At 36.3% G+C, this 25,842-nt stretch overlaps 1 protein-coding gene across 8 annotated transcripts in view; it reads left to right on the top strand.

The window, feature by feature from the left end:
- The first annotated feature begins 2,334 nt into the window (after positions 1-2,334).
- LOC145688034 (uncharacterized) overlaps positions 2,335-25,842 on the top strand; it is a 188,010-nt gene continuing 164,502 nt past the window's right edge. For 4 of the 8 annotated variants that reach the window (XM_081761731.1, XM_081761728.1, XM_081761725.1 and 1 more), the window contains exon 1: positions 2,335-2,550. The gene's annotated coding sequence lies outside the window, so the exon portion shown is untranslated. Of the gene's footprint in view, positions 2,551-18,914; positions 18,989-25,842 lie in introns of all 8 variants that reach the window. The other 4 variants (XM_081761732.1, XM_081761722.1, XM_081761726.1 and 1 more) reach the window with 3 other exon arrangements.

The following is a 25,842-nucleotide window of genomic DNA, read 5'->3' as shown; positions in this document are numbered from 1 at the left end:
CAGCGAGCTCGGTTTCAGATCTGTGAAAACGCAGATTCCGTACGAATTTAATAAAGTGGATACAGAATATCCATTTAGACTACTAATAAGAAATAATCGAACCCTTTCCTATAATCTGCTTCTAATGAAGAAAACCTTATAGCGCCTAGAGAAACCTGTTTCCAAAGGTTAGTTTTGGTGATTGGTGAATGTACAGGTCAATAGTTCGATTTGGTTTAATTTCAGCGTCCTTTTCACCAGCGAGGCTATATGAGAAGTGGACCTTCAGCTTGACGTGGGATCCAAACCACATGAGCTCCCGGCGGGAACCGAACCCAGGTCTTCCACGCCAAAGATGCGTACGCTAACCGCTTAGGTACGAGGGAGCTCGCAGATAAATAGTTTACATGCTGTACTTGCAGTACGCTTAATGCTCAATTCTGGTAACAAATTTTGTTATTGTTTCATTTAATAGTGTAAATAGGTAAATTTACCCTTCTTTTAATATTTCACCATTTGTTTCATGTTCTGATAAAATTCATGTGTTCTACTGGTTAATAATTTTCAATTGTGAACTAATTTTATACAAAATAATGAGTCATCAACATATGTATAGTAGTGTACAGCGTGGGATTTTTGTGCCTCAAGGAACTTACTTTTACAACTGAAGAACTAGGTTAGCTAAAAACAGACTACTATTACTTGGTAAACTAAATCACTATTGATAGGGAAAGGTAAAATGTAATCAGCGGCTGATTTAATTTTCTGAGGGGAAAAAAATCAAAATGTGCACAGTTGAATAAATAAAAGGATGTTTTCGGGTAAGTACTATTCAAATAAATATACAATCTTTTTAATCGTAGGGGTACTTACATAGTATCTTCATATACAAGGTAGAAGCTACAACTTCAAAGCCTGGTTCAAATTGTTGGATAAAAATCAACTATGTTACGTCTATTGAAGCCATTTTCACTTTTATTTTAAAACTATTCTTTCTACACATTGTAGTATTTAAATCCCTGAAAATAATACTGTAATAAGCTATTTAACTGACTTGTAGGCTGAATGGCGTTATCCTGATATACCTATAGTAAGTCTCAAAATAGCATCTGCTTTACGCATTTTGGGGACATTAAAAGTGATGAATGAACCAGAATCTTCAATTTTAAGTAATATAGCAACACAGTCATCTAATAGACTTGGCGACGCAATAGTTACTTTGGTAGCTTACCTTCTTCTAAAAAAGAAAAAAAAAGTCTTGGTTGCTACCTTTCTCTAAGGACTGCCTTGTGATTTTTTTTTAAAAATCGTATTTATTTATTTTTTGCGGGTTTTCTTTCTGTGCATATTTCTCTCGGGATGATGAGTTTTTTTTTTTTTTCCTTTACCAGCTAGCAAAATCGGAATGCTCCTGCAAACCTATGGGCCCATTCCGTAAACGGTTTGCGTCAACACAGCGCAAAATTGCACGTTAGTTTCTGATAGTAGGCATAAAACTTAAAACTGACTTTTACGGGCTTTGCAGAGTCGTTCTGACGCGTGATTAGTGCCATACTAAAGACTTCGACTAACATATGTTTCCTGCAGTAGTCAGGCGTTTAGTATGACGCTAATCATACATCAAATCGACATAAGGTAGTACATGTTTTGTATCGCGTTACGCTCTGTAAGTTTTGCGAGGGCTCGTACGGAATTATGAGAGACCTCATTCAGAGTCGTTATTACGAGTGATTACAGTCATACTAAGAACTTGACGAACGATTGAATCATGCGGTACTCGAACTCTTATTTTGACGTTGATCGCAAGTAAAAATGCAACTTACTAAACACTCAATAAATATATACATTTGTGATATTCAACTTACCATAATTTGTTCAGAAGTGAACAACTTAAACTGATACTCGGTTTGCGTTGAAAGACTTGAGGATTGTGTAGTCAAGTACGAAGAGGCGTGGGCCAGTGCGCACCTCTGGTGCAGGTGGTCCCAGGTTCAATTTCTAGTAGAAGAGCATTGAACGCATTACAATCAGTGTTTGATAAAACTTGGAAATTCAGGGAACTTCTCGATATGACTGATTGATCAATATGAATGTTTAAATTTTTCTTTGTTCTTCAGAAATAAACCAATACAATAGCAATAGTTTGTGTACGTGTATGTCTGTTTTAAGTAGCACTCATTGTTTGGCTGTGTGTGTATTTTTTGTTTAAAAAAGCGAAGGAAAAAATGAAATGGAACTTCCTTCAATATAACTAAGTTAATCTTATCACATAACCTCTGTCGAAGGAATTGGACACTCAAAAAAGAAACTAGGGAAAATTTGATAAGAAAAGGGAAAATTTTGTGTCAGTTGAGGGAAATTTTCTTAACGAAACGTACGAACACATGGCTACATTGTAGATGCAGTTCAATATGGAAGGAAATATGTATTCATCCGAAATGGGATATATAAGTTTCAATTCAAAAATAGTAAAACAAGAAAGTAAAGAAAGCAAAGGAAAAAGAACAGAGAAAATTTTGTGTTTACTGGTGAAAGTAAGAAGAAAAGTGAGGTGCAAAATAAATGGATGAGGTAAGTAAATGAAAGCATAAATTAGCACGTAGCGTTAAAAAAAAAAAAAAAAATCTTTCTTTTGATAAAACTGTCTAGTTACAGTACCGATAAAACCCGTTCCTTTTCTCAGTGCTTCTGCAAATATTAAATTATAATTCCGCCAACTTACATTCTAAGAAATTATACTATAAAATGTTGTGTGGGATTTACAGTTTTAGTTGCACATTAAGAATAAGGATCCCACTAGAGATTCATTACTTGTAACGTGTATTTTTGCAAAATTCACTGTTAGTACCTTCAACAATCATAATCCCGTCGGCGTAGTGGCCAGCGCTTTTGGTCCATTGAGTTCCCGGGATCGATTCGTGGTGGGAGAGCGTTGAACACATGACGGTAGCATTGTACTTTAACTGTGATCCACGTCTCTTATAGACTCGTTGCTGAAAACGAATGCTAAATTTTCATGTACAAATGTATTTGATAAGAGATGTTGCATTCCTCTCTAGGATGACAATGACATAAGCGTTGTGACTATAAATACAGCATTTTGTGGGCAAAATTCTACCCAGACCGAAAATAAAACTGTCATTAATCCTGTATTAGGATCCTTGCATGAGTGAATGCGTTTCTTTAACCACGGATGAACAGTCGCGCGATAACACGGGCAGAGTTACTTTGCACAAATGACGTCGGAGTCCAGTCAACGCCTTCGGCTAATTTTCATGTATTTCTTTATTAAGTACGGTTTCACCACGTCAATATTATGTACATTACCCCGTTTCCCAGCCATACTTGTAAATTACAACTTAATCCGACACACAGTGCACTTATAATGGAAAGCCTTGTATGCATGCATTGTACACGAGCTTACTGTTAGCGTATTTCCTTGGTTTCTCATTACGAGTTCAGCTTTGCATACCTCAACAATGCTATGCATATGGAGGATTCCATCGTGCTGGTTTAAATCAGATTTTTTTTTAAATCAAAAAACTTTTTTTTTTCAAAGAAATAATATACTACTGATACCGCACTAAAGTTTATTGCTCCAATTTCTTAAACTAAATCACGTTAAGCTGCAGTTATTACAGAAATTGGGTGAACTTTACAATACACGCTACACCAGCGCATCGATAATTAAGTCAGCTTTCAAATATATTGTAGTAGGGTAGGGTCGGATTAGCTTAAGGTTAGGGAAGTTTGGTCTCATTTTGTTAAAATTTATCTCAATATAATGTCTTGTATTTGCGTAAAAATATCATTGGAGCGGGCTAAAATTTTGATTTGTGAAATAGGAGTAAAAGTATATGCTGTTTCTGGAAATTAGTCTGAAGGAAACTCTCTCCTAAAACTATCTCTTGTGGATGTTATCATAAGAAGTAACTTACGCAACGGTATATGTTATTATTAATATATTTATTTATAAAATATGAAGAGAGTCACCTGAGTTGTTTCTGGCAAAAAGAAAAAAAAAACTAAAAGAAACATCCCCAAGAGTAAACTACCCCTTATATGTTTTTCACAACAAACAACTTATACCATATTTTCAGGTTGAAATATGAAGCAAATCGCCCGAAAAAAATAAAAATCAACCAAGAGTAAACGATCCTTTGTTCTTTCAGAACAAATGAGCTATACCATATTGTCGGGTTATTAAACAAATATTTGTTTATGAACTAGCAATAAAATCGCCTGAGTCGTTTTTAAGAAAATCTTTCTAAAAAAAGCTCAACCCCAAGAATAAACTATTCCTTCCGGACTTTTTCCAAAGAGGCGACTTAGACCACACTTTAGAGTAGCGAATTAAGCATTCATAAGTGACATATAAGCAAAATCATTATAGCTATTTTTGAGAAAATCGCTTTTTTTCATCCTTCATTAAGCAACCATAATTTTCGGGGTAGGATGAAAATTTGAAAGAAGAGAAATAAATAATAATAAAAAAAAGCTGAAGAATTAAAAACGTCGAGTTTAAAATTGGTGCGCATACTTTGATTAGTACGTCCTCTAGGCAACAATTGCATCAGGACGGACGAACAGACGTAAATTTTTCAGCCTTTAGAAATCACGAAAGCTGTAAATTGTTGTAGTATCAAATTGGACTTTTATTCATGATTATTATATTTTCTTTTCTCTCGAGAGTAAAATAATCAGAGTCAAAAGATATGTGTAAGTGAATGCTACGTGTATGACAAATAGTTGTTATTTTAGAATTAAGATCCTACTTATAACGAAAGTTTTCTGTTTGGGAGAGCAAGGAAAGAATTATTTTTATATATGACAAACTTCAAGATATATTTTGCGAAGTAAACTTACGACGGAAATACTGATGGCGTTCATTATTGAAGCGAGCCATCCTACCTCTTCTCTCACACTAATTTCAATCCCGGACGATAGGAGCAAGTCTCTAATCTCCACCAAAGCACATAACATGTTCTTGGTAAATTTTCATTGAAAATATGCTATATAAAATCGTGTAGAATGCATTATTATTGACCCATTTTAACTCAAAAAATTTGAGTGGCCCCGAGTAGCGTAGTCGCTAACGCTCTCGCCTTCGGTGCAAGCGGTCACAGGTTCGATTCCCGGTGAAAGCACGGCCGAAAAAGTGTATGAGATTTTCCTCATTCACACCAGGTAAATGCCTGGGTGGTACCTCACCTATAGGTCCCAGGCCGCTTTCTCATTCCCTTTCATCGGATTGTGTGCTCGCCGAAAGCCCAGAAATCTGAGTCCTAAATCCTAATACAAACATTTGAGACGATTCAAAATCGTTAGAAAAATTTACGCTTATTTTCAACCAAACTCGACTTTTTACGAACGTTATTACATAACTTAAAAAAAAAAAAATCGTGCCCGGTGGAAATAAGGTAATTTCTCGTTTTTGGTTTAAATTTAAGTAATGTAAATGATTGTAAATGAACCCTCAGAAAATATGCACTACATTGCATGTAAATATAATATTTGTCCGAAAGTTATCGTGATTCATATTTTTTAATCGGGGGAGGGAGTAATCCATCTCATTGTCCGCTCATTTTTGACTGATCGTAATCTCAAACATAAATTACAAGAAAAAGTCAAAGAAAATATATATAATATTGAATAAAAACCGCCGAAAGTTATAGTGGAATCCCACAGAAAAAGTGCAAAGATACATCCGGTGATTTATTCTTTAATGATTGGATCTCCATGCAGAAAGGATGATCGGGAAGCCTTAAAGTAAAGTACTATAAATTTTCACCGAAATCGAACATTTTACACAAAAATTATACTGGAATATATACAGGGTGCGGCACGTAAAACCGGCCCGTAAAGTGAACACATAAAATGAAATGTAATGTATTGAATATGATTAACTACAACACATAAATGAAATTTAATGTATTGAATATGACTACTCACCTTCACAGCAGGTGCTGAAAGTGTCCTCCGCCCACTTCAACACACATGTGAGCACGATTGAGGAGATTCATATATACCCTTGTCAGTTCTTGTGTTGTAATGCTATTGGTGACATCCTGGATCCTGGTCTTGAGTTCTTCAATTGTGTGTGGATTTGTTTCGTATACTTTTCCCTTTAACAGTCCCCATAAGTAAAAGTCACACGTGTACAAGTCTGGTGACCGAGGAGGCCACAAGCCTTCGCTGATTGTCCTCTCTGGTGTAAACATCTCATGCACAAGGGACAATGATGCAGCTGATGTGTGGCATGTTGCACCGTCCTGCTGAAAGTAACATAACTGACGCTCCTCTTCGGTCAAGTGTGTATAAAACTCCTCCAGGATTCCCATACACACGTCACTGTTCACTGTCGTCTCAGAGAATATGGGCCCAATAACGCATGTGGCGGAAATGGCACACCAAACGCCGTTATTTTTCAGTCAATTCCTGAATGGTGCTTTTTGCTGGCACAGAACGTCCTGGAAATTTCTCCCGAAACAAATTCTTTGTTTTCACAAAAGATCCAGTGAGAATGAACCCTTCAACATTGGCAACACGCTCGGGTATCGAATACGGCATTATCACACACTGACACTCACCCGGCTTAACACAACGAGGCCTTTTTCTCAACTGGTTTCGACAAGTTTCACTGGCTGCGGCTGCACGTGACTGCTGCAGGTCACGTAAGTCGACCCAACCTCGACACGCCATCTCTTGGTAGGAAGGTAGATTATTTAAGTGTTGCCAAAAACACAATATACCAGAATATTACGACGGGCCGGTTTTACGTGCCGCACGTAAAGTTGATTTTAAGTCTAAGGTGCTGTTCAATACCTGTATGGGAGGCTATATAAAACATGGACTTACAGCATAACGTGGGTTGCAAACCGCTTGACCTCTCACCGTGAATCGCACCCGGGTCTCACGAAACCGTGTGGGCACGAGGGGGTTTTTAATTAGGGGTAAGGGTAAATTCATCCATTCATTCTTAGATTTGAACCCCAACCTGTGCGGATGTTCTGAGTGCTCTAAAGACGCAATACAGTATGTTTTGATATAATCATATAATCATTTTACGTGGTTTATGTTGAAAAATTACATGTATATGTTCAAACTTACAACAGGGGGTGGATTTTATGTCCTGTTCTTGATGCATTACAAGCCCAAACAGCAGGGCTATTTCTGTACGTTGAATGAAGTTGTACCAAGTTTAATTAAAACCAGATAAGTTGTACGAGAATTATCGTGGAACAGACGAAGGACACACACAAATGCCAATCGAATTGGGTGTTTAAAACTTCGCTATGTTCGCTCCACAGCAATGAGAAAGAAGTGGTAAGAAATCGATCTGGACATATATTTACCAATATCCCGGTATTCGCCTGGCGATCCTGAAGAAAACCTCAGTTAGGATTGGCGATGACCAGATTCCAACCTAAATACTCGTGATTGCAAAGCAAGAACACTAACCATTAGTGTACGCCCATCGCCTTACACTGTTGGCAACTATAGTCCGGAGCCTTGTTTATATGTATCATTTCATCATTTTCTTGTTGCTATTAAAGGAAACCCTTGGTTCAGATTCCTTTATCCTGAGGTTAAACCTAGGGCCTCTCATTAACGAAGCCAGCATAACTTTTGCAGGACACACTTATTTCTTCGCAAATAAATAGAAATGAGACTTTAGAATGAAATACTGTATTTTCAATAAATTATTAAAAAATAGATCACGTTATCCGAGAATAAGTTAAGCTAACCAACGTGTGACACCTCTTAACGCTGAGATAAACGTTAATTAAAAAAAAATCGGAAATAGAAACTTACCTACTGCGGAGTTTAATTTTTGATATTTAAAATTTACTAATTCATATTTCATAACAACACGTACTTTTAAACTTTGAAAATAAAAAAAAAAATAAATAAATAAATAAAAATATGGGTTAGTAAATTACACATTTAATTTGGAATTTCGTAACATATACTACAACGTTTGGGAGGTGATTCCTGACAAAAAGTATAGACCAATCTGGGTACACAAATGCTTCCTTTCAGAGTTGGTGAGTACCTTAGGATTCTGAAACTTGGATATTTCTAAAAAGCACATACTAGTTCCTAAGTGAAATCTTGACCCGACTACGGTAGGTCCCATGCTATGGACCTTTAAATTTCAATTTTTCATGTTTTCGTCAAAATTCGAACCAGGGGAGTCTCAGGGTAGCGTTTACCGGGACATGTAAAAGTAGTGGAAGTTTCAGTGTCGAATTCATAGTTTTCGCGGTCGCTGAGATCAATGGTGAAACTCCGATCGCATTAACTTCCAAATTCACCCCATTCAGCTGCAGGACGATGGTTACCTGCGAGAAGGGGATACCGAGACATATGAAAATAATCCAAAATGACCGATATTAGTGTCATATCCACAGTTTTCGCGGTCGCTGAGATCAATTGTGATACTTCCATTAGCGATGACTTTCAAATTCGGCTACCGTGTGTATGCGGGCCGGGGTGGGATACCGAGACATGTAAAAGTAATCCAAAATGACCGATATTAGTGTCAAATCCATAGTTCTCGCGGACGCTGAGATCAACGGTGACACTTCCATTAGCGATGACCTTCAAATTCAGCTAACATTGTATACGGGCAGGGCGTCGTCTGCGGAGGGGTTACCAAGACATGTAAAAGTAGTAGAAAATTTATTAGTGTCGAATTTATAGTCTTTGCTGTCGCTGAGGTCAGTCGCATTAACTTCCACATTCACCCCATTTGACTGTGGGCCGGGGGGGGGGGGGATACCGAGACATATAAAAATAATCCAAAGTGACCGTTTTCGCAGTCACTGAGATGAATGGTGATACTCCCACAGGTATTCACTTCCAAATAGTCCCCATCGGCTGGGAAGCAGGTGGTCTCATGGGGCGTTTACCAGAACATGTAAAAGTAGTAGAAAAATGACCGATATTACTGTCGAATTCATAGTTTTGCGTTTGCTGAGATCAACCGCATTAACGTCAAATTTCACCCCATTCGGCTGCTTGACAAAGGTCACTTGCGGGGGGGGGATACCGAGACATGTAAAAATAATCCAAAATGACCAATATTAGTGTCAAACTCATAGTTTTCGCGGTCGCTAAAATGAATTGTGATCTCGCACAGACGTTGACTTGCAAATACAGCCCCCATTGTATGCGATCTGGGGTCACCTGGGGGGGATGTTACCGAGACATGTAAAAGTAGTAGAAAATGACCGATATTGTTTCGTTGTTGTTCAGGTTATGTAGATATTTTATCTGACCCATGCAAAGAGTGGGTATTTCAGCTAGTAAAGAATAAGCTAAAATAACTTCTAGCACCACCAACACAAATTTCAACAAAATTAGCAGAAAAAATCCTTCGAGTGTATACCATTTTGTACTCTTTCCATTATCCCATAATGAGAATGCAAAATCATTAACTTGAGTGCCACCATCAAGTTTCAGTGTATTCTACGAGTTTTGAATCATCAAGAAAAGTGTTTGGAACCCTTTTTTTAAATAGATAATGGGAAATCATTACTACTGCAACCGGGATAAATTTAAACAAGATTTGTTGTAAATTATTCAACAAGTTTTCTACCGCTTTGTAATACCAAAAGTTTTTTTTTTTTTTTTTTTGTACGTCCATTACCGAACAAGAAATAATGCAAAATCACCATCTGGACACTACCTTATCAAATTTAAGAAAATGGTTGCAAAGAATTAATTGTTAATGGCAAAAGACGGCACAGAACTCTTAAAATATTTGGTAATTAATTTTATTGACATTTGAAGTGATGGCTTTGCAAATTAGTGATTTTGAATTGTCCATTACATGTTAATGGACATAGCACAGAAAACATTTTATTCGCTTGTACAAAACTGTAGAGAAGTCTTAGAACACTTTGCAACTAATTTGATCTAAGTTTGTGTCGTTGACACCAAAAGCTAAAGTGTTTTCAAAGCTAGAAACAAATTGACGTTTGGAGAAGCACGTAGTACGCTGTTGCCACTTCGTGCGCACCCCGGTGAATTCTCAGCTGGAACTGTCTTGCGAGTCTTAACGAAAATTTCTATATATTGATTTGTTTGGATGCATGAAAGGATATGTTTGTCATCCCAGTTTGTGCATGTTAGAAAGGGAGGAAGGTTGTATATGTTTGCATATGTGTCAGAGAGAGAGAGGGTAAAAAAAGAAAAATAAGATCTTGCTTGTGATTGTAAAGAAAGTACTTTTTTTTAATGTATGTTCTTTTTCGTAAAAAAAAAACAGTAGAACATTTTTTAAAATGCTTATGAGGAAAAACAAATGAAAAAAATATTTTTTTTAAAATCATGAGGATAAAAAGAAATTATAAAGCACTTCTAAATATTCGGGTTCATCTGGAATTTGGGGCTGAGGTTTATACATTTTTTAGAAATTTGTCTACAAATGTTTACAAATAAATGATCTTGATTCCGCGTGATTGTGGAGTTCAGTGCCAAGGCTAGATTAGGTTGAGGTGGAATTTACTACATGTTGGATCAAAACCAAATGGCTCACCGAGAATCGAACTTAAAGAAATCCTGATCATTAGCGTCTTTGTTGCGAAGGAACAAGATTCACTTCTAACTATAACGTGTAATTTCACGAGCATATATTACTTGTAGCTCCACCGTTCAACGTAGAATTCGAACCACATTCTGTCTTTCAGGAAGCGAACCCTCGATCTCTCACTAAAGACGAAAAAGTGTGTCACTAAGTAACTCATAATATATTGAATATACACTGTTTGCAAATGGTGACTGCTATTGATTTTTCGGGTGAAAAGCTATGACATTCAGAAATAAGGATGATGCTTGAAGCTAACCGTCTTTTCCATTACAGGGATGAATATACATAACAGGAAGGAATGTTTTCAAATCATCACTATAAACCGTAATTATGTAAAATTTTGTTTCCACTGTTTATGAAGAGGAAATCATTAATTCACTGAGTAAACCTGCTTGTAAGAAACAAGTATTTCTTCAATGGGATAAGCAAACAGTTTTTGGTTCCCGCATTGGATTTTCTGAGTTTCATGAGTTCGGCCGTTTTGCAGGCAGAATGTCCTTCAGTTCACTAGACATTATTTAAAGTATGTATTCGTTATACACACAAATATGTATATTCATGAATAAACATACAATATATACACTAGCACATGACATGTACACTTATGTCCAAAATTATTGTCGCATGTCTATAAATATGTTGTTGTAGGAATATAATTTGATAATGAATTCGCCCGGTATTTCTTATAATGTTAGTATGTGTATAATCGGAAAGACATGTATGTGGCAAATTTCATGTCAAAAGAGCAATAAATAAGAACAATAAAACGAAAATAAAACTTTCTTGTCCATTTAGCAACATTTTGTTTTACTCATTCTAATTTTCGTATTTGTAGTTCTTTTCCTATGAAATTTACCATAAATATACATTTCCCGATTATACACATAGTATCAGTATTAAAAGTATCCTGCAAAATCATTATCAAATTATATTCTTACGAGAAGACAGTTATAGATATGCGACAATCATTTTGGACATGAGTGTACAACAAAAGAGATCACATATACAAATATAATTACAGGATTATATACGAAGATAATACTCGAATGCACACGAATATAAACAAGTAAACTGAATCTAAAAATCATTTCCATGTACAAAGAAACGAAAGACCAAAACTGCTTCGTTCCTTCCCAAAATACGTGTTTACTAGCGGCAACATTGGAATGTTAAGATGTGTTCTCAGGGAAAACCTCCACCCACTGTTGCTAAAAGGACGTGTATGATTCGACCCTCGCTGAATGACCGCAATAACTATGTGACGTAGATTCCCTTCTTCAAAACAAATCTGCACGTGCTTTTGAGCTGTCAATTTGTTTTTAGTTTTGGAAGCACTTTAGTGATTTTATATTGTCTACTATTCATTAATGGACGGAGTATAAAATTGGTGGTGGTGGTGGTATAAAACGAAACAATATTATTAGAGTATTTTTAAAATTAATTTTCTTAAAATTTAAGTCTGTAGTACTGCAAATGAATCATTCTGTATAGTATATTATTCATTCATGGACGCGGTACTAAACTTTTTCTTGGTTGTGCGAAAAAGTTTCTTTTGGTACTGGCACTGGTTTTTACGTAATCTCTTATTGTGGTATTATATGTATTTTGTTGTTCCAATTTAATGTATTAATAGACGCGGCATAACGCTTCCTTTTGGAAGTTCAAAACGTGGAATATTTTCCATTCGATTTTGTCGAAATTTGAGTTAGGAGCACTGCAAGTTAATGATTTTGCATTGTTCATTATTCGTTAATGGACGTTGTACAGAACTTTTTTTGTTGGTGCTACAAACTCGTAATTACTTTTGTACCTTTTTTTTTCCTTTTACTAAATCTGTGATCATTGCACTAAACGCATTAAGTTGTAGTGCCAATTTAATTTACCTATTATTAGTTAATGGCAGAGGTGTTCATCCTTGCGAGGGTGGCCTTCTCGAGGGCTTCTTACCCTCAAATTCCCTCGCACACTAATGACGCGAGGGCAAGGACAAATTCCCAACACGAGGGCGAGGGTGGGCAAGGGCAAGTTTCTAGCGCAAGGGCGAGGAACAACTACCTTCGCGAGGGTGAGGGCCAACTTCCATTGCGAGGGCGAGGACAAGTTTCCAGCACGTGGGCAAAGAGTGATGGACATCTCCCTTCGCGAGGACGAGGATGAACGAGGGCCAACTGCCACTGTGCGAGCGAGGGTGAATGAGGTCAGAGGAAAATGAACACCTATGGTTAATTGAAACCGTACAAAAGTTATTTATGGAGCAACACGGTACAAAACTTTGCTAATAGATTTGTTTAAATCGATAGTGGTAGCAAGTTGATGTAGTCCCAAAAGACTACAGACGATAAATCAAAAACGACTTCCACTGAGTTAAGCGTCACAGAATTACGTTTATATCTTAAACTCTTTTCTCCTATACATCTATGTTTCAATTTATACCGTTTTGTGTACGGTGTAAGAACATGAAAGTAAACAAGACAAATTACTGGCTGTAATAGAACTTCAAAGCTAGTTTACTGGTAAACTGTTAGGATCTCATGTGGGTTATTTATGCATTTCATTGCACTTTGATCCTAAAACCTTGATTCTTTGATCGCTACCTTTAAACTTCTTTCTTTCTCTTACTCTCAGATTCGATAAAACAGCAATTCAAGATTAACATCTAATATTCTAACCAAATATGAGGTACTATGTTTTTGATTGCATCGTCAGTACAGAGATGCTAATGGATTCGGACTTTTGTGTATTTGTTAAGGGGAGGATAAATTGCAAAGAAAAACTAAGTTGTGGAACTTGTTAGGCACTATAAAGGCAATCTTGTGATACTTGTTATAATTTGTTTCTCAGAAAGCAATACTTAACATTTTTTTTAAAGCTGTTGAGTGCTTGAAACTTTTTAAAGCATTAAAAGCTTTATATGATAACCATGGTATAAATATAAGGAAGATGTTTTGGTGACGTTATCAGTATAAACAGGTTTATGCGAATGGAGATCAGTATTAGTCATAAGGTTGCCATGGTTGCATATATGGTTGCCATATTTTAAAATTAGAAAAGCGGGGATTCTAAACTGTAAGTACTGATGTGAACCTTTTGTATTACAAACACTATCTTTCGGAGGTTTTTTTTTTTTTTTTTTTTTTTTTTTTTTTTTTTTTTTTTTTTTTTTTTTTTTAAGGGACTCTTCCAATGTACTTTTCTAACGAAACAAAAGTAAAGCAAATTTATTTTTTTAAAATGTTTTATTAAGTTCAGCAATTGTGAGTCTCGAATTGTAAGTATTACAGTAAGATTTGTGTAATTTAAGGGTGTCTGTAAGGCAAGTTAAAAAAAAAAAAAAAGCGATATATGGCAGATATTGTTCATAGGTTTTTCTCTCTAAGAAACACAAAATAATCTGCGCACACACACTGGGCAAATAGCTCACAGCCTGAGCCTGAGTGCGAGTCCAAATTTAACTCAATCGCGATTGAGATTGACACAGAGATGTAGCGGAATCAACAGTCGTCTTAGATTTTTATCCAATCCAAAAAAGCGGGTGATTTTCCGTAAATAAGAGATGATTAAGCGGGCACGAATATAGGAACCTGAAAATCGGGTGGTACCCACCAAAATCAGGTAATATGGCAACCCTATATATATATATATATATATACACCAAATTCGAATCTCCAAAAGAAAATTTTGGTCATATCTGTGTGAGTTACGTCGTTACCGCAGTGTAAGTTGAAAATGAAAGCAACACGAATTTTGCACTTGATCTTATTGAACATTCGTTTTATGTTTAACTACTTTCATGTAACTATTCTTTTTCACCGGAGAGCTCCTCCGTGGCTAAGCGGTTAGCGTACGCGCCTTTGGCGTGGGAGACCCGGGTTCGATTCTCGGCGGGAGCTCATGTGGTTCGGATTCCACGTTAATCAGTAGGTCCACGTCTCATATAGCCTCGCTGCTGAACGGGACGTTAAACCCAAAATCAACTCAACTCAACTCTTTTTCACCGGATGTACTGTGTAAATATCGAAGTGCAACTTCTGTGTACAGAATATCTGTACAATTTTAACTAGATATATTTAGAGGTTTGTTGTCCTCATGGATACTTGAATGTATTTAGATTCGTTTATTGACTAAGATGAATTCCAAATATAATAGAAAAAGGAACGTGAAGTGGAATAAAATCAGAAAAATAAACACACTGCTGAACAAGACTGCACTTATTTAATATAAAAACATATTTACACGTGACATTTCGATCTTCTAGCCAAGATCCTCATCAGGCTGATGAGGATCTTGGCTAGAAGATCGAAACGTCACGTGTAAATATGTTTTTATATTAAATAAGTGCAGTCTTGTTCAGCAGTGTGTTTATTTTTCTGAAGTGGAACAATATGAGAAAATCAAGCTATGAAGAGAAAAGTATTTGACCTTGCTCTGTCTCTACGTAGGTGTTAAAACTAGGTAACAGTTATACTTTATCCGCTTAAATTGTGTTTGATCCAGACTACTTCGTTTCAGTTGCCATTGATTCAGTCTTAAAGTAGTTTTGTAATAGTAATGTGACACTTTTCAAAATTAATTTTACAATTTTGCATATATACGATGATGATCGTATATATCTTAAGATCATCAGCATTCGTATTTAGACATGTCTTCTACTATCTATTCTAATATTTATACTTTATGATATTTTACGACTTGCAAAACATTCTACAAGACTAGTAGTTTTGAGAAATATACTCCAGTAGTTAGTCTCCAGACTGTTTTTCCTTATGTGGAGTGTCTTTAATGTCGTTCGGTCGCATGGTTTTTTGATTGATTCGTGTCTTCAGTAGCGAGGCTATTTGTTCCCAGTCTTTTGTTTCGTCTCTAGTATCTTGTGCATCCTGCTTCATTAATTAATTTCCCGATCTATGTATTTCGGAGCCAACCTCGTTGACTTTCCCGTCGATAGAATGACGTAATAGCTCAGTATAGCGAAGCGTATCGGCAGGCCATTTTCTCTTTGCTTTTCTGGTCGTGTGGATAATTTACCTCGTTTTTTCTTTCTTTTTTTTTCATCTGCTGGCTGTATTCTTCATTATCTACTCTTTTTGTTCAACTTATCTTCCATATGAATCCGCGGTGGCTCAGTGGTAGAGCGTTCACCTCTGGTGCGTGGGATCATTGGTTCGATCCCAGCTCGCACCAAGTGAACTTTGTGGTGGACAAACACCGCGTGTACGGGTTTATTCGAAATTCTCCCGTTTCCTCCCACTTTCTTTATTCTACAATTCTCACTTCATTTCTCATCATCATCGTCTCCTTTAACCTAGCTGGCATAAACATGGGACGTAAAACTGAAAGATTTCATTTCATTATCTTTCTTATCCACACCCTCAGTGTTCGTAATTTATTTTAGTCCTGCTTGTTAATAATCCAGGTTTTGGATCTATATAGGGCAACTGCCTACATATAACGTTTTTATCAGCCGTTGTCTCAGTCTTTAGCAGGTGCTTCGATTGTAAGAAACTTCTGCTTTTATCGAAAGGCTTGTTTAGCAACCACTATACGTATTGGATCTCCTTGCTGAAGTTACCATCTTCAGTGATTCTGCTAAGTGCTGAAACGATGAGACCTGTTCTAGTCAGTGATTGTTGATATCAATGTTGCATTGACGTACGGTACTTGTTTTCCTAAGCTCATTAATATTGGTTTAAAATGTTAGTAATATATGTTAATTTTCTGTTCAAATTACACAACGAAGAGATGTCTTCTTCTTGTTCACCTCAACCATAGGTTGGTGCTCAACATGGAAATTTTAAAACTTTTCTTTCGCTTGAGAGAGTTATTTTTACTTTGATAAGGCCTCTTCTTCGTAACTGCATCTAGATATTCTATCCTTCGTCTTCCTCTTCCTGGTTTTCCTTCTGCCTTTCCCTCTATCAACACAGTGATCCAATCGGAGTGTCGAATAAGTTGGCCAAGCATGCTGTTTCTTCTTTTTCCTATTATCTTCATGATCTGTCGTCCTTCATTAGCTTCCTTTAGTACGTCTTCATTCCTTTCCTTTTCAGTCCATGATATGCGCAGCATTCTGCGCCAACACCACATCTCAAATGCTTCCAGCTTGGATATTTCAGCTTTTCTCAATGCCCACGTCTCTGATCCATACAGCGCCACGCTCCATCAAGTAAAAATACCGTACGCCTAACCCTTCTACCTGCTACCGAAACACTGATTTTCTATGTAGACGAAACTTCACTACTCGTTCCAGGTAAGCAACAATAACTTTGTGAGAGACATCCCCATCGAAATTCTTTTCTGGTTAAACCTCAATTACCTTGGAACATCTAGTGAGGTTTATTAGTGTGTTTTCTAAGATTACCTTTTCTACATATAAGCAAGAGTTAGAATCAGTATCTCTTACTGAGGAATCATCAAAATCAATTCCTTGTATCATGCTTACTATATTAGACATAAATATGAAGTTTTCGCTATTTTAAACGGTTTCAACTAGTTTACAAACAGCTTGAAATGAATTTTAAAACTGTTATTGTTTTGAGATGCATAAAACTTACTGGGTTACCCAGTAACATACTTCAAAGTACAACTCAAGAATTCCCGTTTGGATGACTAACAGGGTGCAGAAATTAATTTTCTGGAACATGTCGTCCTTATAACGAATGCCAAGAAGTCCAAATCCATAAGAATCTCTACACTAATATCATTGTGAATATGATCAGTTATATCTCCATTACTGTATTATTATACATTACTAGTGAGTGGTCAACAGAGTTTCAGGTAACCTGTCAACAGTTCTAAAGTAATTATGAAACTAAGTTTGTTTTGAGGTAAAAGTTATACTACGGTACACATAACCGATCGGGGTATGCCAGAGTTCAACTCAAGCATTTTTCTTTAGGGAGCCTAATAAGGTTCACACATTAGTTTATTCACCCTTCTGTTCCTTATAACTAGTATCCGTAAGTGTTTGAATATGCCCCTTACTTATTGCATAAAAAAATAGTTTCGAGGTTAAACAACAAATGTGTAATTTATTTAATGCAAATAACATTAAAATGGCATAAATAGATGGAATTGACATGTATCCTTCCATTCCTTTGCAATTACTTTTTGAATCAGTTACTTACAGTAAAAACCTTAGTTCGATAGAAGTGAATGAAATTCTCAATCTTCTTGAATGTTGCGTTAAATACAATATTTTCTCATTTGAAAGTAATATTTATCATCAAGTTCATGGTTTAGCTATGGGAAACCCCTTATCACCATTGTTAGCCAATGTAGTACTTCATATGGTTGAAAGTAGAATTTTGAAACTACGGAAGCTTGGTAGAGTTCGATATTATAGATACGTTGATGATGTACTTTTCTTGTATAAGGATGATTCATAACCAGCTTAATTATTAAAAAAAAAATAAATAATATACGTAGGAATTTGAGATTGACTGTTGAAAAGAAAAATACGGCAGTCTTTCATACCTAGATCTTAATATAGTAAGGCATAACAACAAATTCCTCACCAGTGTCCACCACAAGGCAACAGCAGCTACACAGTACATTCATTATAAATTTGCACATTCAGCAGGCACAAAACCAAACATTTGGAAGAATTTCTTTTTGCGTGCCATACGTCCTTACTTCCTTACAAACTGATTTACAGACAGATTAAATACTTGATGAAGCTGGATAGTTTGAATAGGTACCGGTAGTTTGAATGGGTACCCAGCTTCATTATTAAGTAATTGGTATAATCAGGTTGAAAGGAATTTAAGCTCCGATAAACCTGAAGCCGTCATAAAAGATAAAAATAGATTGGATTGCCTATTTTTCCCATTTTGATAACTGCATTAAATAGAATCTATACACAATACGGTTTTCGTACAGCCTTAAAAAGATCTTTAGAAAAGAACATCACCTAATTGAAGCGTTATTACACGGATCCCATTGAAAAATCGGAAATTTACGAAATAAAGTGCAGTTGTCAAGAGAGTTATATGGGCAAAACGAAAAGAAATTTAAAAGTCCGAATAAAGGAAATTCAAAAGTGGAAAATCTGGTGTCAGGTTTATCGAAACATTTAAAAGATACGCAACACAGGGTAGAAGATTCAAAAAAATTTATTTGCAACTAGAAATGAAGTAGAGAGACTGGTTTTTGAAAATTTATTTATCCGTTTACAAAAAAACAAAATTAAATCTAGACAAGGGATGGTTGAGTGACGAATGGGAGGCGGTAATTACAAAATTTTCACAATATTGGCATAACAGTAAAAATAATAACACGAGTTGGCAACCTTCCAATAAGGAACAGGAAAGGCGCACAAATTGACTTCCCCACATTCTAGGTCGCATCAACCCCATCTGGAGATCGCTGACGCACTTGACAACGTGTTTTTTGTGCAACCAGCTCTTCCCCTTGGTAAGTCCTTTCCTTTTTATTCTTTTGATGTTTCTGTTCTTTTTCTTCCTGTTTGTAACTTGACTAAAATATAAGTTAGGTTATTAAGTATTAAAGTCACAAAGAAATTGATTTTATCATCTCATGACTACGTAGAACAGTAAAATACGTAACATTAAGAAACACAACTGGATATGTATGAATTTGGTTGGACTTCTGCTTCAAGAATTTAGTAAAATATTTTTGTTTGCTGCTGAAAATGCCATAAAGAACCAAATTGGTACGAAAATTTGAATTTGTTTAGCAGGTATTACAGAGGGCCAAATTGGAAATTTTGATTTCTGGATTCCGGAAAGAAAATTTGAATTTTAGAAAATTTCCAGATTTCCGAAGATTACAGAAAATTACGGGTTACGGTTTATAACTACAACCAAATCACATAATGAACGACGGGTATTAGTTGTTGCTTGGCGATGAGATACCGATCTTTTTTATTAAAGATCATTTTATATTATTTTTACTATTTTACAACAGTAAAAATGTGTGAATTCCTTGAGTCAAAAACAAGAAAAAAAATCTCATTCAATGTAGTTCGAAATCAACTTTAAAATCTATAGACTTCTAAAAATTGGATTTTTAATTTTTATTTAAACGCATCTTTGAAATGATGGTCGTTGATTTGATTGATTGAGTTGTATTGCCAGTAGCGAAGCTATATAGGACGAGAACTACAGAAGGCAGGATCGGAACCACTGTAGTGTGTTCGATGCTCTCTCTCGTTAGAAATTGAACCCAAAACATGACACTTCGTGTGTATAAAAGCAGACACCAAACCCATCGGTTCTTACACAGGAATCATAACAGTATGAACCCTGTGAGAAGAGTCTGAACAGTATTTTGTTTTTAGTAGTCAAATCGGTTTACAATTTACGTTTTAGAATAACTCCTATTACAAGAGAGTCTCAGCTTAATTTGTATAACTTAACTTGGCACTTAGCGTGAAGTAAACTGAAACTACCCCCCCCCCCTTTCTCCTTCTATCGAATCGTTAACTAGGGATGCCTTGTCTCCATTGTAATTTAAAATTAGCAAATTCGAATAATTATTTTAGTTTTTTTGTTAGTGATAGAAACATGTGAAAATGGTACTGTGAATTAGATTGGTACAGCATGAAATGGAGTGGTATAGTATTTCGTTATCTGTGAGTTTTTGCACCATTGTGGGGGAAGGGACAAATTTTCTCAGTAAGGTAGGAGGATGTGATTCGAAAACTGTTAATTCTATTTACGAAAATAATACACAGATTTATAATACACAAAAATAACACACAAACTTACTACATATATATATAGTAAGTCTCCGAAAGTGTTTCAGCACAAAATTAGTTATCAATATCCACGTTTCCCCATTATGTATCGCTTACTAAGTGTACAGCTAGTTCGATGTGAGTCAATCACGGAACTAATCGTTCTTGAATTTTGTGACCGTATAGGTGTTTATAAATCAATTGTGGAAAACTTTACCTACAGTGTAGCATCATTGCTTAATCCTGATTACAAACAACACAGGATATGACTTGTGTGGCCAAAAGGAATTTTGTCAAGAACATATTGTGTAGAAGATAAAAGATACAGAAGAGCATACACGAAGGAAGTCGAAACAAGCACACCATTTCCTACTTGATCCTCCATAAGAGAGAGAGAGAGAGAGAGAGAGAGAGAGAGAAATAAGCAACAACTGATCAACTGACATTGTAGTTGGCAGACCATACTGTACGAATAAAATAAAATCTCTTGAAATTTATAAATTCTAATAGATTTCCCCGCCTTTATCGTGTTACTATGAAATACCATCTTATTCCGGAAACTCTGGTCACCACGGAGACGGGACTGATAACCGCTTCTAGAAGCAGACCGACACCAGGTCACTCTAATGTAGAACTTGAAACGTGGAAGAAAAATATAAAAAGCTGAGCACCACCTGTACACTACAATTTTGATTGTTGTTTTATTTTATGGTATAACTACTGTTTTCGAAACTAAAATACTTTCTTAACGCGTTCCCATGTAACAGCAAAACGAAGGTGCCTAACATTCAACTGGACTCAAACCAAAATTCAGGTTTTCACCTACAAACAATCTTTGAGCCTGGAAAAACAGTTATTGGTACCAGGGACGTGTAGTGCATATTACCGCTGTTACCGGCGGTAATGGTAAAAATATGACATTTTTCATATGTCTCTAAATTTCATCATCAACATGGGAAGATGTTTACATATTTTCCTTTTCTTTTTTCCTTTTTTTTTTTTTTTTTAAGTTCAGACGGCCTATGCCGCATTTACAATGTGATTAAACACAACATGCCAGCGCCAAATAGGAACATACTGTTGTTGATACCGCAGATTTCAGAGGTAACGAAAATCCCGATAGCGGTCATTCACTCCAGAAGTACCTTTCAGTAGAGACCTGCACGGGCCGAATTTTTCGGCCCGAGCCCAATCCAGCCCGAACGTACCTAGGCTTGGCCCAGCCCGGGCCCGAAATGTTTTGAAAATTTTCGGCCCGAGCCCGGCCCGGCCCGATAAGTTTTCTAAAATTCTTGGCCCAAGCCCGGCCCGGGCCCAATAAATTTTAAAAGTTTTTGGCCCGACCCCGGCCCGATAATTTTTTTAAAAAATTAGCTCTAACCCCAATCTTTCTCAAAATTTAATACTAAATTTGACCTAACCCTCAGAAACATTTTCTAAACTCTGGTTCACAACCCAACGCTTGCCTCCCGAATGGTACCATTGCCTCCTAGAACTTTGCCTGTCATCGAGAGAACAAAAACTCCATTCCCAACATCTAATTTAATTGATTTTTAACAAAGTGAAAATGGCAATATTGTTTAGCGACAAGCAAAATATTCCCACCCCTTCTTGTTATATTTTGAGTTCAGTGAAGGTCAAGGTCAGAGCTCAATTTACCGCCTAATGCCTGCAATCCTCTATGGTGAAGAGGAGCCGCTAAGCAACACAAACTGTAAATAGTTATTGCATTCTTTGTAAAATTTCACACACACACTTCTTCAACGTTTGGCTTTATTCAAATTATCGTTTAACGAAAGTCAATAATTATTAAAGAACTGCAATTGATCGGTCCCAGCCCGGCCCGACCTGAAGAGAAATCAGTGTCGGCCAGCCCAAGCCCGGCCCGGCCCAAAAAAATAACAGAGTCGGCCCGGCCCGTGCAGGTCTCTACCTTTCAGCGTGTCAGCCAGAAGCATCCTGCGCGCTCGTATTTGGACTTTTCGGAATGGCCCTTATGTTACCGTTCGGCTGAGTGGATCAGGAAAATGTGGGAACGTTCCCTATCAAAACAAGGAGAATCTAGAATGTCATGAGCATGTTTACTCTGTAATATACCATTACAGTTGAAAGTAATGGCAATTTTTTTTTTACGCACCCTGTACCTAGCAATTTTTTTTTTAATTCAATTTCGGTTTAGTTACACAATTTACTTACTCTCTTTACTTCGAATTAAATATAATAAACCCAAAGGTTTTGTTAGTAACCATATTCCCACTGTATAATATATTTATTTATATTTTGATTGAGTGTAAATCCCATTTACGGATATATAACTTGAATAGTTACAAGGTTTACCATTCTGACGTCATACCAAAACATAGTTCCGTTATTGGATATAAATCTCCTTAATTTCAGACCAATGTAGATTTTGGCCAGGTACCTAATCTTTCCCTCACCCCCTCTCACTAGTCCATAGTCACTTTCAGATCCGGTTATATCTGGATTTGCCAAATTTCCATTCGCTTTGTAATTTCCGCGGCTAAAGTTTTCTTTCTGATTGGAGGAATTCTCTTACCTCTGGCTTTTTCGGCGCAATGTTATCAGAATAATAGAAGACACCTTACGATACGCAGCTTATATTTTCGCCTACCTATCTGCGTTAAAAGAACTAGGATTTTAATAGAATTCAGGTAAAAATATGATTTAATTTCATAATTGAACACTGAAGGCTGTGTAGGAGCCCCCAAAACAGTGAAAAAAGCTACATTTTCCGTAAAGAAACAATAAGTTAGTGAAGCATCCAGTTCTGTTTTTCTAGGAAGCCATGTTTGCTGCCCAGCTATAATAGCAGAAGTGAAAGAGTGACTTTATTTTTTTTGTTATTCCAAATTCAATTAGGGATTAGGGACATTACGACCTGATTAGTGCATGTTGGTCGTGTATACAGTAAATGTGATTTATCATTATTTATTTCGTAATTGCATGTATGTAGTAGGTTTGATAGTACTGTAAATAATCATAATGGCAGCTTAAGTTAGTTCAAAAGGGCTCCTATCCCCTTTTCCAAATTGAACCAGTTCTAGCGGGGGAATGGGTTAGTTATTGTTCGTTTTAGGGCCTTTTCCCCTTTCAGGGGAAGGGTCCCTCCATAAACCTCGTTAAGGTGCCCCCCGGGCATCAATTTTTGGCAATCATTATATAAACAATTGGTCAGGTCAATTAGACCTAGTGTTACCTTTCTCATTTTTGACCCCCTTTAAATTAAATAGAGCCGACTGTATATATATCGACGAGGGAGTAATGTATTTTAAATCTAATGTGTTAGGTTATTTTCGTCAACGTGCATGTAACTAAATGGTGCATGTTTAGTTTAGTTAGTTGTCTTTATGTATAATACTAACAGTGGTGTATGTAGTTAGTAGGTTTGTGTGAGTGTGTGAATTTTCGATTTGGACAGTGTATAAATATGTGTTAATTTAGTACCATTTTCCTAACAGAAATAAACCAGAGTAAATATTAAATTTCTGATTAATGAGTACAAGTATACATTTCAGTACACGGTAAATTATGCCTCCACTACAGCGCCACAGCGTCCGGTTTCGGTACTCAATTGTTTGTTGACAATACGACATCGCATAACTTAGTGATCTAGGTTGTTGGATTTTAGTCATTTATTCAAAAATTACTTTCATTGGACATGGATTTCGGGTCAGATGAGTATACCTTCCTATAAGATAGCATGAGATCTTACTGTACTGAAAATTTCAGTTTGCTAGGTCCAATAGTAAATGAATAATCCGCTGAAATAAAGAACACCTATTTTCTTAATAGAAGTAAAACCCATATGCTGTTACTGTTTGTTTAAAAATGTAGTATTAAATTCTTTTTCTCTCCCGTGGCTGTAGAAAATTCCATTGTTGCTTCAGTTTTATCAACAAATCAGAAATAGATTAATCGTTGACAATTTAACTTTCCGTAAATACATGTATGATTTTTTTTTAAAACCTGCAAAGTAAATACAATTTGGGTGCTTCGAAATAAAGAGTACGTGGTTCGATGAATGTGATCGTGTGGTGGTTTGAGCGTGATAGATTGTGATAGTTATATATATATATATTTATTACTGCGTAATGTAAATATGTGTATGGCCTGCGTGTAAAATGTACGAAATAGGGTGTTTATAAAATATTACTTCGTGCGGAAATTAGTAGATAATGAATGAATGTAATGAAATGTTAATAATATGATATATAATATGAATAAGATGATGACCCCTATAGTTAAATGGATAGGCCTAGTGAATTTTATATAGTGAAAATACGAATGTGTTTACGAAGAAAAAAAAAAAAATATCTCTCGCGTTTAGACTTCTACACCGGTGCATTCATCCAACCGAGTTTGCTACTTGGATAGTAAATTATAGTTGGGAATTGTGTGTTACTTTGCATTTATGTACCTCCTAACAACAGCCCCAGATCTTAAGCCTTTCAATAGATAGAGTAGCATCATGTGGGAATTACTTCTAAAGGTTGACAGAAATGATAATTAAGAAAACCAACTGCTATATCCTGTGATCATCGAAAAGTACAGGTTTCGGTCATTTGTACCTTTAGCATTCATTGCCTCTCCGAGATTTTTTTTTTTTTTTGTTGCTTACCTTATTTATTTATTGTGCAGTGTTCATATAACTCAGTTCGGACTATCCGATTAAATTAACTGCTACTAAATATAGCGTACCCGGACGTCGACCCCTAGTCCCCTTAAGTATTTTTCATGTCTTTCCTTAGTTTAATTAGATGAGGGAAATTAACGACGTCCCAGACGGTGGCATGTCTGCGCTGGGTAGCCATCGGTGATGTTTCGGTAATTGAAATCACCGATCCAAAATTCAGTTTGTTTATTTAATTTTTTTTAATTTTGGCGAATTACTAATTAGGGATACCTTAGCTATTACTCTAATTTCATCCCTATTCTGGAATCTTCTAGTTTCCAAGAGGTCGGATGATTTTTTTTTTTTGAAATTCTAAATTAGCGCCTTCTCTAACCTTCCGGACGATTTCCGGGAACCTGCTGGTTTGGGCCGGATACGGGGATCGGATTTCAATCTTACAACCAAATTCTTGTGGGATTGGGATCTGATGGACACAGAACTTGCATCCTTGGCAGCAGGGCGTTCCTTGAGTCTACGTATTTGAGTAGACCACCCTTTTGGCATGTTAAGAATATTTTGGCTATGGATTTGTTGAGATAGAAATTCGACTTTCGTCTTTGTAGCGTTAGTTATTTCCCACTTAAGTCTTTGGCGCCACTATTTCTTCGTCTTCCTTCTTCTCTATCTCTCTCTGTCTTCATTACTTCGAGATTTTTTTTTTTAAATTTCAACCTCCCCCCCCCCCCCGGTTTCTGAAACTCATGAAAATGTAAAATATTCCATATCATTTATTTCGATCGTATGTACTAACTGAGACATCGAGGGATGCAATTCGTGGAGGTATTGCAGCACATCTCAGGACCATTTTCGCGATATTCAATCCACCACTGGAGAAATTGACGGGAAGGTACACTATGCTTTCGGATTCCTAGAAAC

Source organism: Thermobia domestica, chromosome 6 (assembly GCF_964235325.1).
Source record: "Thermobia domestica chromosome 6, izTheDome1.hap1.1, whole genome shotgun sequence".
Classification (NCBI taxonomy): domain Eukaryota; kingdom Metazoa; phylum Arthropoda; class Insecta; order Zygentoma; family Lepismatidae; genus Thermobia; species Thermobia domestica.
Note: the sequence above shows the minus strand (reverse complement) of the source record. Positions and strands in the feature narration are given on the sequence as shown.